The sequence below is a fragment of the Nicotiana sylvestris genome, chromosome 11 (assembly GCF_000393655.2).
Source record: "Nicotiana sylvestris chromosome 11, ASM39365v2, whole genome shotgun sequence".
Taxonomy (NCBI): Eukaryota; Viridiplantae; Streptophyta; class Magnoliopsida; order Solanales; family Solanaceae; genus Nicotiana; species Nicotiana sylvestris.
In genome coordinates this window covers 149,262,441-149,275,332 of record NC_091067.1, presented here as the reverse complement: position 1 = coordinate 149,275,332, position 12,892 = coordinate 149,262,441, and the positions used below count along the sequence as shown (strand labels likewise).

Below are 12,892 nucleotides of genomic sequence, written 5' to 3'. Positions count from 1 at the left end.
TTTCCCCCTCTCAAAACTCTGCACTTGCACTCACTCTTAGCTTCTAAGTTCTTCCCCCCTCCTATGAGCCTTGCCTTGGGACCTTGAGTTCCCTCTGAACTTGGACACTTGAGGGCTGGCCCTTCCACATTGCACTATGACTTAATCCTGCAATGTATTTGGATGTGAGCACTGCCCGGAGTCCATATGAGGCTCTTAGGGAACTCTGACACATCCAAATGAGATAAAGGCTTTGGGTCTTGATCTTGGGAGTTGGTTTACTTCATACTTTTGACAGGAAGTCTGAATCAGGCTCTCCTTGGTTGTAATTTTCAATTTTTTGATGTATTTTATCTATTTTATTTTTTGGATTGTAATAACTTTATAATAAACTTTTGGGGTGATTAGTGAAAAGGGAGGGGTAACCATGCATGCAAGGGGTAGACGTCCTGCTCATAGGGTTTTCTGCACTTCGGCATTTATACAGATAACCTGCCTATAGATTTTGCACTTTTGCATTCATGTAGATATCTTGCTCATAGAAATTTCTAATTTCTGCATTCACATAGATAACTTACCTACAGGCTTATTAATTTCTACATCCTACAAATAACTTGTCTATATGATGCATATGCATGTAGATAGTATGCCTATAAGTCCTTTCTGATTCTTGCATACTCGCCTCTCATTAGGCAAACATGTTATAGGTTTTAACAACCAGTGAAATCAGATATCGCGTTTGTAATAAAATGCAGCACCTAGATAACATGTTTTAAGTTAACAAACACATAGAAAACATGCCTATAGGGGTTCTAATCAAATCTGAATCGCTTCACTCACTTGTAAGTTTAAACTGTCAGTAGTAACACATTATCGATTGCAGAACTTGTATTATTCTGTTAAAACTGGTAACCTATCTGTAATCAGTTTACCTCTTCATTTCTGAAATCAATAGATAGCATGCCTATAGGTCTTCATCTAACACTTAGGCAAGCCATAAGGTAAATTTGTCAGATTTTTTTACAACCAGCAGGCAGGCCTGATTCAGATTTCTTATCTGAAATATGTAATAAATCAGTCTGCCTCAACCTTTTAAGTTTTAATCAGACCCTAAGCAGTATGTGCAAGACATGCTAAATTATGTGTTTTTCTTTGGTTTTAAGGAGGTATGTTGAGCCTTATTTGTTTATGTGTTTCTCCCCAAACTTGCTACATGTGTTTTTTGTTTGTCGCCTTAGAATTTTGCCTTTGAAACCACAAATAAGCCAACTTTCCTGCCCTTTTAGGATTAGTAGTCCCAAGTACCTTCGGGGCTGATAGGATTGAGGTGGGTAATAGCATGCAATAAGTAAACGAGACTATTCCGCGCTTTAATACCTTAACGGGGTGGGAAAGGGTAGATATGGATATGATGACCACGCGATATTATCTCGTGTATCCCCTCATTTAGGAGTGATTACCGGATGTTGTGTGGGGTGATCCATATTATTTATAAACCTAGGACCCCCTTTCCTTTACTTGTTTATTTCATTGTTTACTTTCAAATTTCAAACTATTTTTCTCAAAATACAGCTTTTCTTTTGTTTTCTTTTAATTTCACCTATTTGTAACCCTTATGTGCAAATCCCCTTTTTAGTTTAAGTCCTACTCGCCATCATGTTATTTGTACTTAAAGTCACAACCATAGCCTGACCGAGAACCACACTAGTGGATCCTGAGGGGTGCCTAACACCTTCCCCTCGGGATAATTTCAAGGCCTTACCCAATCTCTGGTTTCCTAAATCAAATTATTCTTAGTGTCCTAATGCACTCAAATCATTAGGTGGCGACTCTTCAATCCAAACCTAATTCCTAAAAGGGAACGAGTTGTCCTCCCAAATGTCATGAACCCTCTTTCGCGAGGAAAAAGGGGCACGACAGTAGTCCTAGCGACAAAATGATTTGGAGAAACTTATAATGCTAAATGCCTCATTTTATTAATAAAAATAGAAGAATCCCAAAACGACACTAAATAAGCAAGAAATAAAAGTCACTAATAGTCATTGGCCTTATTACATTTATAAAGCGAAAAGGATAAACTCCTATATACTTGGTCCCAGAAGGACCTTCCTCAGGTTGAATGCTCTCGTTGATCAAATCCTCCAGTTTGCGTAGGTTCACCAGTAAAAATTCCTTTGCCAGGTGTTCTCCTTCATTTCCCTCAGCATTCTTGGCAGTCGATGACTCTCTTCCTCACTTTTCCTTCCAATTCCAGCATACTGTATTCCAGATATTCCAAATTTTTGCTAGCTTTGGCGGCCCTCTCTTTCCACTAATTGATTTGGTCATTCGATGGAAGACTCCTCCACCAATCTAGTAAGAGTGAGGGTGTGCTAACCATACCGAAGATGGGGACCTCATTTTTCATTTTCTGCAAGACAAAAGGGTTAAGACCATACCCCCACCAGACTCGACTATTTAATATCAACAATTAACATGAAGCATTTAGTTCTCCAAATAAATGCACAGAACGTGATGATGTCCGTTTGGGTTTAGGGAAACCCAGTGGACTTTTGGACAAGCCTATCTTAAAGGATCATTATGTGAACAACATAACTGACCCAACTAGGTTTGACCATGATGCATACACAATTTAAACAGAGTAAGGTTTCTATGGGGTTTTAGACTGGTACCCTTGAGAAGACAACTCAAGGGGGAAGGCACGGAACTGTCGACTGCACCGTTGATTGATTAGCTTTACCGCAAATATGTCTTTCCGAATTTAGGGGGTAATGATATGGGAAGAGCGCAACCACTCATTAAAGCATTGCTATAATATTTGTTTGGCACGAGTGGCGTATGATGTTAAGCATGATTATGCAATAATTAAAAAAAACATGTTGACATATATTTGCACGTTAAGAAAACGATAAATACAACAATTTTATAATTTAAAGTAACAATAAAGGAAATAAACAAGGAAGATACGTCAGTTTCGCTTTTGAAGAAGAAATTAAACGCTTAAAGGAATTAAACAAGTAATTGCACATAAGAGAGGGGTACAAATTCACAAGAACAATCTGAAATGGTAAAAGCCTAAATATCCCCAGCAGAGTCGCCATGCTGTCGCGCCCCCTTTTTTCCTTCTGCGCATAAATCGAGTTCATGACATTTTTTGGTATGGGACAACTATTTTCCTTTTGGGAAGGGGTTTACAATTTTGAAGAGTCGCCACCTAACGATTTTTAAGGTGCGTTAGGGCACCTATGAGGTTCATCTATAACTACATTTGCTAACCAGAGATAGGGTAAGGGCTTGAAATTATCCTAAGGGGAAGGTGTTAGGCACCGCTTAGGATCCACTAGTGTGGTTCCCGGACAGACGGTTTTTGTGAATTTGTGCAATTAGAAAATAGACAAGTATGGCTCAAATAATAGGGGATTTAAGTTAAGATACAAAAGAATTTGGAAACCGTTATTGAAAGGCAAAATTTTGAAAAGAGTTACAATTTAAAACATGCTTATGAATGTAAAGGGGTGTCCTAGGTTTGTTTGTAATATGGATCACATCAATGAAATACCCGGCACGACACTCCTAAAAAGAGGGGCTACACGTGGTATTAGCGCATCGGTCATCATATCCATATCTACCCTTTCCCGCCCCGTAAAGGTAATTAAGTGAAGATTGGTCTCGACTCTTATTGCATGTTGTTACCCGTCCCTTCCTATCAGTCCCGGAGGAATTTAGGACTACTATTCCTACAATGAGGGGTTTCTAGGCAGACACTCAGGTTTAAAGGCAAAATACTAAGGCGACATACAAAAACATATAAGACTGCAATTAGGGGGGGAACATATAAGCAAGTAGAAGGCTCAGTTATACCTCCACAAAGAATGCACATAGATAGCATGACCCATACACAATTAAGGTCTGAATTTAAAAATCCTAAAGCAGGGTGTTTAAGTTGTTGAAGCAGAACCAAATTTATTACATGACTCAGATAAGAAGTCTGAATCAGGCCTGCCTGCTGGTTGTAATAGTTAATAATTAAACAAAGGCAGTTCCAGTTTTATTCAGGTTATTACCTAAGGCTTGCCTAGGCATAAAACAATGCAGTACTCAGTAGTCATTCAGGATTGCTCAGACAGCTTGGAGCTTATTATTACCTAAAACATGCTGTTCTAGGTGTTCAGCACATAGAATTATTGCCAGCTGATTGTAAAAACTGAGTAAAATTATTTTATTCCTTTTTATGCATTCATAGTTAGCCTAAGCGTGCTTAAGCGAATATAAATGAAATCCTAAATACATGGTATCTAATGTACAGAGATGCAGAATGATGCAGAATCCTAAGCAAGATTTATATATGCACAAATATTATAACATTTAAACATAATTTCTAGAATATGCAGAAATGATATGTTTGTTAGTGTTGTTTAGCCTAAAACAGGATCTCTAAGTGTACATGGAACTAGGAACATGATCGCATAAACATGTTTCTATTGTGCAAGTAGGAAGATAAACTTAATAACATGTTTTCTACCCCTTTTGATAGCTAAAGCATGCATAATCGTCCCTTCCCTTTCCACTATCCATCCCCAGAGTTGTTTACAAGTTATTACAAACCATATGATTGACTTACATAGTAAAAATGTAAAATACGAAATTACAACCATAAGAAGCCTGATTCTGACTTCCTCTTTGAGTTATGTAATAAACCACCTCAAATACCAATATTGTTCCAAAGCCTTCTCATATCTGGGTGTGTCAGAGTTCCCTAAGGACCTCAAGGGATCCCGGGCAGTGCTCACACCCATATTGCATAACCAAGAGAGTAAGTGCAGTATGGAAAGGCCAACTTTCATGTGTCCAAGTTCAGAGGGAGCTCAAGGGTCCCAAGGCAAGGTCACACAAAAGGGGCAGAACCTAATATTCTAAGAGTATAGGTGAGAGTGCTTGACATGGTTTGAAAAAGAGTTTGTGTAAAAAAAACTGGACTGTCAACTCCATTTTTTGAAAAGCAATCAGTAACAGAGATGATTGAAAGCAGTGGTAGCAGTAAACAAAACTCAAACACCTCAAGAGGGAATCACACACAGAATCAGTAGCCACACAGGGGGGTCAAGGGATTTGGGGATACATAGACATTTGTCAGTAAACACATAACCCCAGCAGGGGTTTGGTCTGGACATGCACATCAATAGCTGATACTGACATAATCACAAATCGGCCAAAATAACATAAACATATGGAAGAGATAGGGGTTTGGGATTCATAAGATATCAAGTACACAATAAGTGATTGACAAAGTATGCCTTAAACACACATATGGGAGTGCATTAATCTAAAGAGGAAAAGGAAACATTATAGCATGCTTAACAGAACCACAAGCAGAAGTAGACCAAAAATGAAAGAAGCTGAAACAAACAAGGAATCATGTTGTTGTTGGAGATTTAAAATTAAACTAGGACATACCGGTCAAAGAAGCAAAGTGCTGAAAAGTAAAGCGAGTAGAATTCCATAGTCTAGCCTTGGCTTTCAGCCGGCTAGACAAGTAGTAGCACAAATAACAGAGAAGAGAGAGTTTGAGTGTGTATGTGTGTGTTTTGAACTAAATTGTTCGTCTGTTTAGAGAAGAGAGGGTATGGTATTTATAACTTTGAAAACGAGTAGAAAATAAGGTAACAAGTAAAAGCTTAACACAAATATGGAAATAATCACAATCAAAATCTCATTAATACAAGTACTTCCCTTTAATCAAGGAATTACTGCTTAATGGATACCAACATGGATAATTAAGGAAAGAAATCAGTTTTGAGAAAGATTGATTCTTACCATGTAAGGGAGTAGTAAATGTATATAGTAAATAATTGAGTCTAAGTACAAGATAGACTTAATTTTAGGAAAGAATTCAGCAGGGGTAAAAAATCATAGCAAAGGAAGGGAATCAATCAATTTAAGCAAAATGAGTAAAACTAGGGATTTATAAGAAACCTTGCAATCAAACCGTAACTTAAGGAAATCAAGATCAATCAAGAAAGGGTCATGATTCTGCACTTCGACATATAAATAGAAAAGAATGAACAGGAGTATCAGACATGCAAGGCCAAACATATTAGCAAAAGAAACAACTAGATAAACATACAACAGTAACACGAGTATGCTAAGGATTCAATAGTAAGAGAACCTACTCGAAACATGGTGGTCAACAAAGTCAAGTAGTCACATAGAATCAAAAGAAAAAAATGAAGGAAACAGTCTAACACATAGCAACAGGTAGAGGAGATCAGACCAACACACTGAAATAAGTAAAAGAAATCTCCAAAAGCTCACAGTAATAAGTGAGGAAAGTTTTTAAGAAATTAGGGTTTTAACAGAGCTAAGTTAAAAAAGGTAAGAACTCATAATCAGTTAAGTCAAACAAAGAAAAAGATTTAAACACAAAGAACTCAGTCGAAACAAGTATACAAAATAAAATACGGTTTCAGAACCCTGGATAAAACTAAAAATATTTAGGGTTTTCAACATGCTGAACCAAGAAGAAGAAAAGCATAAACAAATCGTTTGAACATAGTAAAAACAACACTGAAAATCATAGAAGAGATCTTTTAAAAGAAGTTAAGAAAACCCTAATCGTTGAAGATGAAGAGTCGCTTTGAAAAATCGAAAAACCTTCAAGGAAAATACTTAAGAGGTTCATAATATACATAGATCTAAGACATATCTGAAAGAAAATCGAAAAACCTTTAAAGCTAGGGTTTCGGAGAACCCAGAGAAATGAGAAAGACTTTGAAAAGTTACCGATCTAACCGGAAAAGCCATGGATCTGACTCGAACGACCATGGATGGTCGGGGAAAGACCATAGATAGAAGTTGAGCCAAGACTGGATTAGATCTCTTTGAGATCTATCCATGAAATCATGAAAACAAACAACCAGGAGACATAGGAGACCGACACACGTCAACAGCCATGGGAGTCTATGGATTAGGCGAGAATCAAAGGGGATTAGGGTTGGTTTGGGTGGCGGTGGCTAGGGTTTGGGTGAGGTTGCAGAGAGAATTGGAGAGGAAGGAGATTCAAGGGCGGCGGGTTGGTGGAAATGAAGTAGGTTAAGGGGGTCGCTTGGGTTTATTTCAGATCAACAGCCTAGATTAAATGGGGTAGGTAGAGATCCGGGTTTGGGTTTGGTTTAAAGGGTTAGGGTCGGGTTTAAATCAAAACTGAGCTAGGGAATTAGGGATTCGATTTGGTCTAGATTTTAAAGCCAATTTTGGCTATAAGTTAAATAACCATTTTTCCCTTTTAATTTTATAAAAATAATAAATAATTTTTGAAAACTAATTTAAAAGGCTAAAATGATTTATAACATATGAATAACAATTTAAAATTACAGGATCCAATTTTATGAATATAAACCCTAATTAAACCTTAAATTGAGCTAATATTGTAATTATATGCAATTTAGCTTTAAAAATACTAAATAAAATTGTAAAAATTACTTGAGCCATATTTTGGCATAAATATAAAAAACTAATAGATGAGTTATCAAAAATAATATTTTTAGAAATAATTATTGGGATTTTATAGATAAAAAGGAAAATAAATCGATCAAAAGCCTTTAAAAATTATGAAAAAATAATAAAACACTTGGATATGCATATATATACTATTTTGAAGTTATTTTGCATATTGAAAAATATATTGGAAAAAATTGGGTATCAACAACCTTGTCGTCCATTTTCACCACCAGACTCTTCAACCCCTGAGGACGCGTGTGAAGCATCGTGCCACGGATAAGCTGAGGGGCGAAGATAGTGAGCATGTGTTCCAAGGTGATCTCACGACTGGCGAGTTCCGCAAACTTGAGCAACATAAGGAAAAACTTGTACAAGTACAGTGAAAGTTGGGTGGGGCATACCTCATAAAAATGGCAGAAGTCTACCACCAGAAAAAGGAGAGGAAGTGTGTATCCAATAAGAAAGGGGTAAGCGTAAAGTACACAGTACCCAGGATGGTCAAAATGAACTATGTTGTTTCCTATCGCCGGTCACATGTCGACGTAACCGGGGATCCCCCACCTGACTTTCAACTATGCAATGTCTTCTTCTCTCATAACAAGAGGGACAGGCTCCGGCTCCGCCCCGACGCGACTGCTGAAGTCGGTCAATTCTCTCATAGGGCGAGGCAAAATCTCAACTACCAGCAGGACCTCCTCGTCTTCCACCGCTTCTACCCCTCTAGTGGCCTGATCAATATTTTCCAATGTAGGAATTGTGACATGGAGATCGGTGCGAGAGGATTCACTAGCCATTTTGTCCAGATGATGCGGCAAAAAGACAACGGAAAGAAAAGATGAAAATTTTCAGTTAACTGAGGGCAAACGAAAACTCGGAGTGTTAGAGAGAAAGTATATCTGCAGAATTCTTTCGAGTAAAAGGCAAAGAAGTGTGTCAATCGAATGATGAGTTCCTTCTATTTATAAGAGATATAAATCCCCCAAGCACGAAACCCAAGAGTCGCTAATCGAATCTGATAGGGCACGAAACGTTTCAGTTCCCTAGGAACGTGTGTCATAATGGTGGCAACCACGAAATAATGCTTTGATGCCAAACGATGTTTCGGTTCCGAAACAGCCGTAACGGTCCAAGGATATCGAAAGAACGTCGCCATCTCACTTGAAACCCGAGTAACGTAACTAAGGAACGAGAAGTCAGATTTCGCTCGAATTTGTAGCAATCATGATCCGTATGCCAAGCCTGACAAGGGACGACCCCGACAGACGGAGGAACTAACTGTATTGTTCAAAATCTGACCATCATGGCCGAGCTGACCAATGTCTCGCCCAAGTGACAGGGCAGTAAAAGACGACATGGACCACTCTACATCCGGCACTCTCGACACCCGTCTAGTCAAAAAGAGCAATGTCTAAAGGACGACCAAGGCACACTTGGTGCGAGAGAGCGTCGAACCAAGTAAATGACAAAGGTTCCTTGACTATATATAGTAGGGAAAAACCCTCGATAGAGAGGGGGGCTCCTTCCCATTCTCTCCCCTAAGTTCTCTTCTTGTAATATTCATAAGAAGGAAGTAATCTATAGAAAAACATGTAAAACTACCTCTCCCATCGATTGATGGGAGCCACAATGAATAATTTCAATAAGATCGATTATATCTATTTCATCTTATATACTGTCTATTCTGTTAGCTCATTAATCTGGAATTTATTATGTTTGACTAAGATTTACCCCTTCATTTTTTTTTATTAATTTATTCAAAAAGGTTCCGATATCTTTTGAGTCAAACACATAGGTAACAAAGAACTGACTAAAGTTATTCGTTTAAAAAATTCAAGCTATTCCTTTAATTTTTTTCATGGCATATGGGGTCTAAACGCCAGGCTATTCCTTTGGAAACAAATTAAAGGTAGCATTGTGCCAATACAAAAAAGATAATTCTACCATCACTCATGAATAATTAAAGTATAAATTTTTACTTGCTAGTTGTCAGATAGTCACCGACATTCTTAGCAATTTTAAAAAAGAAAAAAAAATAATTTTTGGATAATTTTTGTCTATAACAACTAAAATATATTCAAATGCTAAATACTGTTATAGGTGTATAACAATCATTCACTATAAAAGCAATAAAAAAAAACAGAACAAACGATGATGTTATAGAGAGGTTTGACTGTATCAATAAAATTATTGAAAATCATGAAATGTAATTAATTTAAATTCCGACATAGACAAAAAATGTTTAAATAATTATTTTTTTCAAGTCTTAACGAGCAAAAGTAAGGCATACACTAGTTTTTGAAGTGGTTTTCCTAAAGAGCCCCATATATACAGAAGTAGAAGAAGAAATTCTTAATTGGGGTGCACGTAAATATTTATTTTTAATATATTTAAAAGAATGATGAAATTACCAAAGAGGGTTTTTAAGTGATGTTATTGACAGCCACAGAAATGGTAAGTGGTGTGGCATGTTGGGAAAAGGACAAAGAAGAGAGTTGAGAGAAGTGTGAGGCTGTGGGTAAATCTCAAGAAGAGAGAAAGTAATGTCAAAATGGAAGTGCCTCTTTTTCTGATCCAAAGGTCAGAGAATTTAGAAGGCAAATTCACCTGAACCTCACGATTTTTCTCTTATTTGTCTTTATTCAATTAATAATAGGACAACTTACATGTTCACCAGGGCCAGTGGGCTACTTACATAGTGTGCTGTTATTTGTTATACTATGTATTATTTCCTGTTCAGTTTATTTTAAAATAAATAAAAATTTAGAAATAATTTAACTTTTAAATTCTTTATTTTACCAATTTTATCCTTAATGAAAAACTTTTATAACCACACAAATATTATGACCCCACAAAGCTTTTAAGACCATAAGTTTTAAAAGTCTTTTTTTTTCCCTTAAATTACGTGCCCAGTCAAACTAGCTCATGTAAATTGAAACGGATGAAGTACTTAAAAATGTAGTATTAGACTAGTATATATGCATGTCGACTAATTTTATGTGGTAAATATTATTTTTTATTAATATAAAAATCGGGTAACTCTGTTAACAAATACTTGAACATATACGAAGAAATCACTTTTGCTTCCGTTGAAATTAAAACCTGTAATTTCATAATTCTAGACTTGCTGCATTGATCGCTGGCTCCATGTTGGGTGCTACCTCCCTCATCGTATTTTCAAATAAAAAGCTTTATTTTTCAAAGAAAGTTCCTCTTTAAAACGTGTTTCCTGAGACAACAATCAACCAAAAAACCAGCTGTTTGGACAATGTTGAAATGAAAAACAAAATATTGTGGAAGTTGATCATTCTCTTGAAAACTTTTCCGAATAATGTTTAGAAAAAGAAAATGTCTTAAAAGATCTTCAAAAAGCTGTCTAGGTTGGCCGACATTGAACATTATGAAGCGGATATAACATTTAAGTCTATAAATGAAAGGATGTAACTTAGACTTGAATAGATGAAATGTTGTTCATATGTTCCTAATTTATTGTAGAAATGGTGCCGGCCACATAGTCGCTCTAAAGGGCTTCTATTTAGGAATTAACAAATATATTCTGAATTTTAGTTTTTCAGTTTAATTTTTGTTAAAATAGCACGAGCTAGCTAGTTTTTGGATTGGTCATTCAAAAATAGCCAGCGTTTGCCAAGTCATTAAAAAATAGCCACTATTTTGCTGCAACAGAGACCAGTCCAGAATAAAATAATAAAGTTCGGTGCACCTGTGTATGAACTTCCAGTATATTATGTTGGACCGATATACTTTGCTTGCTCCAGTATAATATACTGGAGTTTCAGTATATTATACTAGAATTTCAGCATATTATGATGGAGTATTTTTCGGATTTTGAACAGTATTTTCGTTTAAATTTATCTTTACATGAAAATTGACTAAATTTCGATGACTTTTGAAACAATGCTATTTTTGAATGACCACTTGTAAATGTGGCTATTTTTGAATTTCTTCCTTAATTTTTTGGTACACAAATTTCTTAAATTGTTCTAAAATTAAAATTTTTAGTTCAAATTTTCAGGATAAAATAAGTACTAACTAATTACTAAATAGCTAAGAATGGCTGTTTGTGCACTTCATGAGTCCAAGCCTACTGAATTCATGAGTCCAGAATTTTATAATCGAAACCAGGCCTCTTTTATCAGCCTATGTTCTCCTAATCTCTTATGTTCGGCCTGGTTCTTGATTCCTAAAATCTCCTCACAAATTTCATAACATGTAGTACACTGTTTATAGGAATATGAAGAAAAAAATTGAAAACGTATTTGTGGAAAAAGCAAATATGCTTAGATTGTTCATTTTTAAAAAGGGTAATATTTTTAAGCCACTTGTTGACACATTGCTTTTTTATTTTTTTAATGTTCCTTGCATTTATTGGAAGCAGCGGCTTTGGCAATAATATAGAGTTCATGTTTCAAGTTTATCTTAGCAAAAAATTCTCATATATATATATATATATATATATAGATAGATAGAATGATATATCAATTGCTGATAAAGATCAGCTGCGTGTTACTTTTTATTTAATAGGAGTAGGTACTTGCAGTTTGCTCGTTGTCTAACCAAATTGAAGTCAAATCAATGAAGTGAGCAAGAAAATAGTAATGAAATCCAGTGTGATACTCACTAAACCTCATAATATCTAACAAGCCTAGTCTTAATTATGTCGGTTATATAGAACACCAATGTATAAATGAGGCTTATATATAAGGACAATATAGGCCGAGGACCTAGTTGAATTATCAACATCGGACTCAAACTTTTTCCTATTTTATAAAATTATCCAAAAACATAACATGAACACGTCGCTTTGGCTGAGTGGTTAAGGCGCTTGCCTGCTAAGTAAGTGGGGTTTCCCCGCGTGAGTTCGAATCTCACAGTCGACGTTTAATTATTTTTTTACGCACTGATCTTTTAATTCTGTCCTTTCTTTTTTTCCCTTATTAGGAAAATAATAACATCTTTGTTATGAAATACATATTATATAGATGTCCTAATCAAATATAACTCTCACTACTCTTCTCCGTTATGCAGATAACCCCCACTACTTCTCACTATTATAGTTGTAACTCCACACCTCTATAACCTCCCCATTATCTTCCCTCATGTTCTGAATAGTTAATACCATGTTTATGATATCCCTTTGTATACCTCAATGTCATCCTATAAATAAAGGGTTTGGGCATCACATTGTATAGACTTAAATACATTGAAGAAATAAGAATCTCTCCTTTTTCTCTCTTTATATTCTTGTCTATTTGCTTGTTTCATATTATTACTTTGAACTAAGTTTTTTAACACGTTATCAGCACGATGCACTAACCAACTGAGAAATATGTTTCTCACTTGAGGGATGCTGGTGATAGGCCTTTCTAGGAAGGTTTAGTGGTATTACACAATTAGTGAT

General features: G+C 36.0%; 1 non-coding gene across 1 annotated transcript; it reads left to right on the top strand.

The window, feature by feature from the left end:
* The first annotated feature begins 12,289 nt into the window (after positions 1 to 12,289).
* Positions 12,290 to 12,371, top strand: TRNAS-GCU (transfer RNA serine (anticodon GCU)). Its single transcript has one exon. It is a non-coding gene; the product is annotated as a tRNA-Ser (tRNA).
* Positions 12,372 to 12,892: the final 521 nt, after the last annotated feature.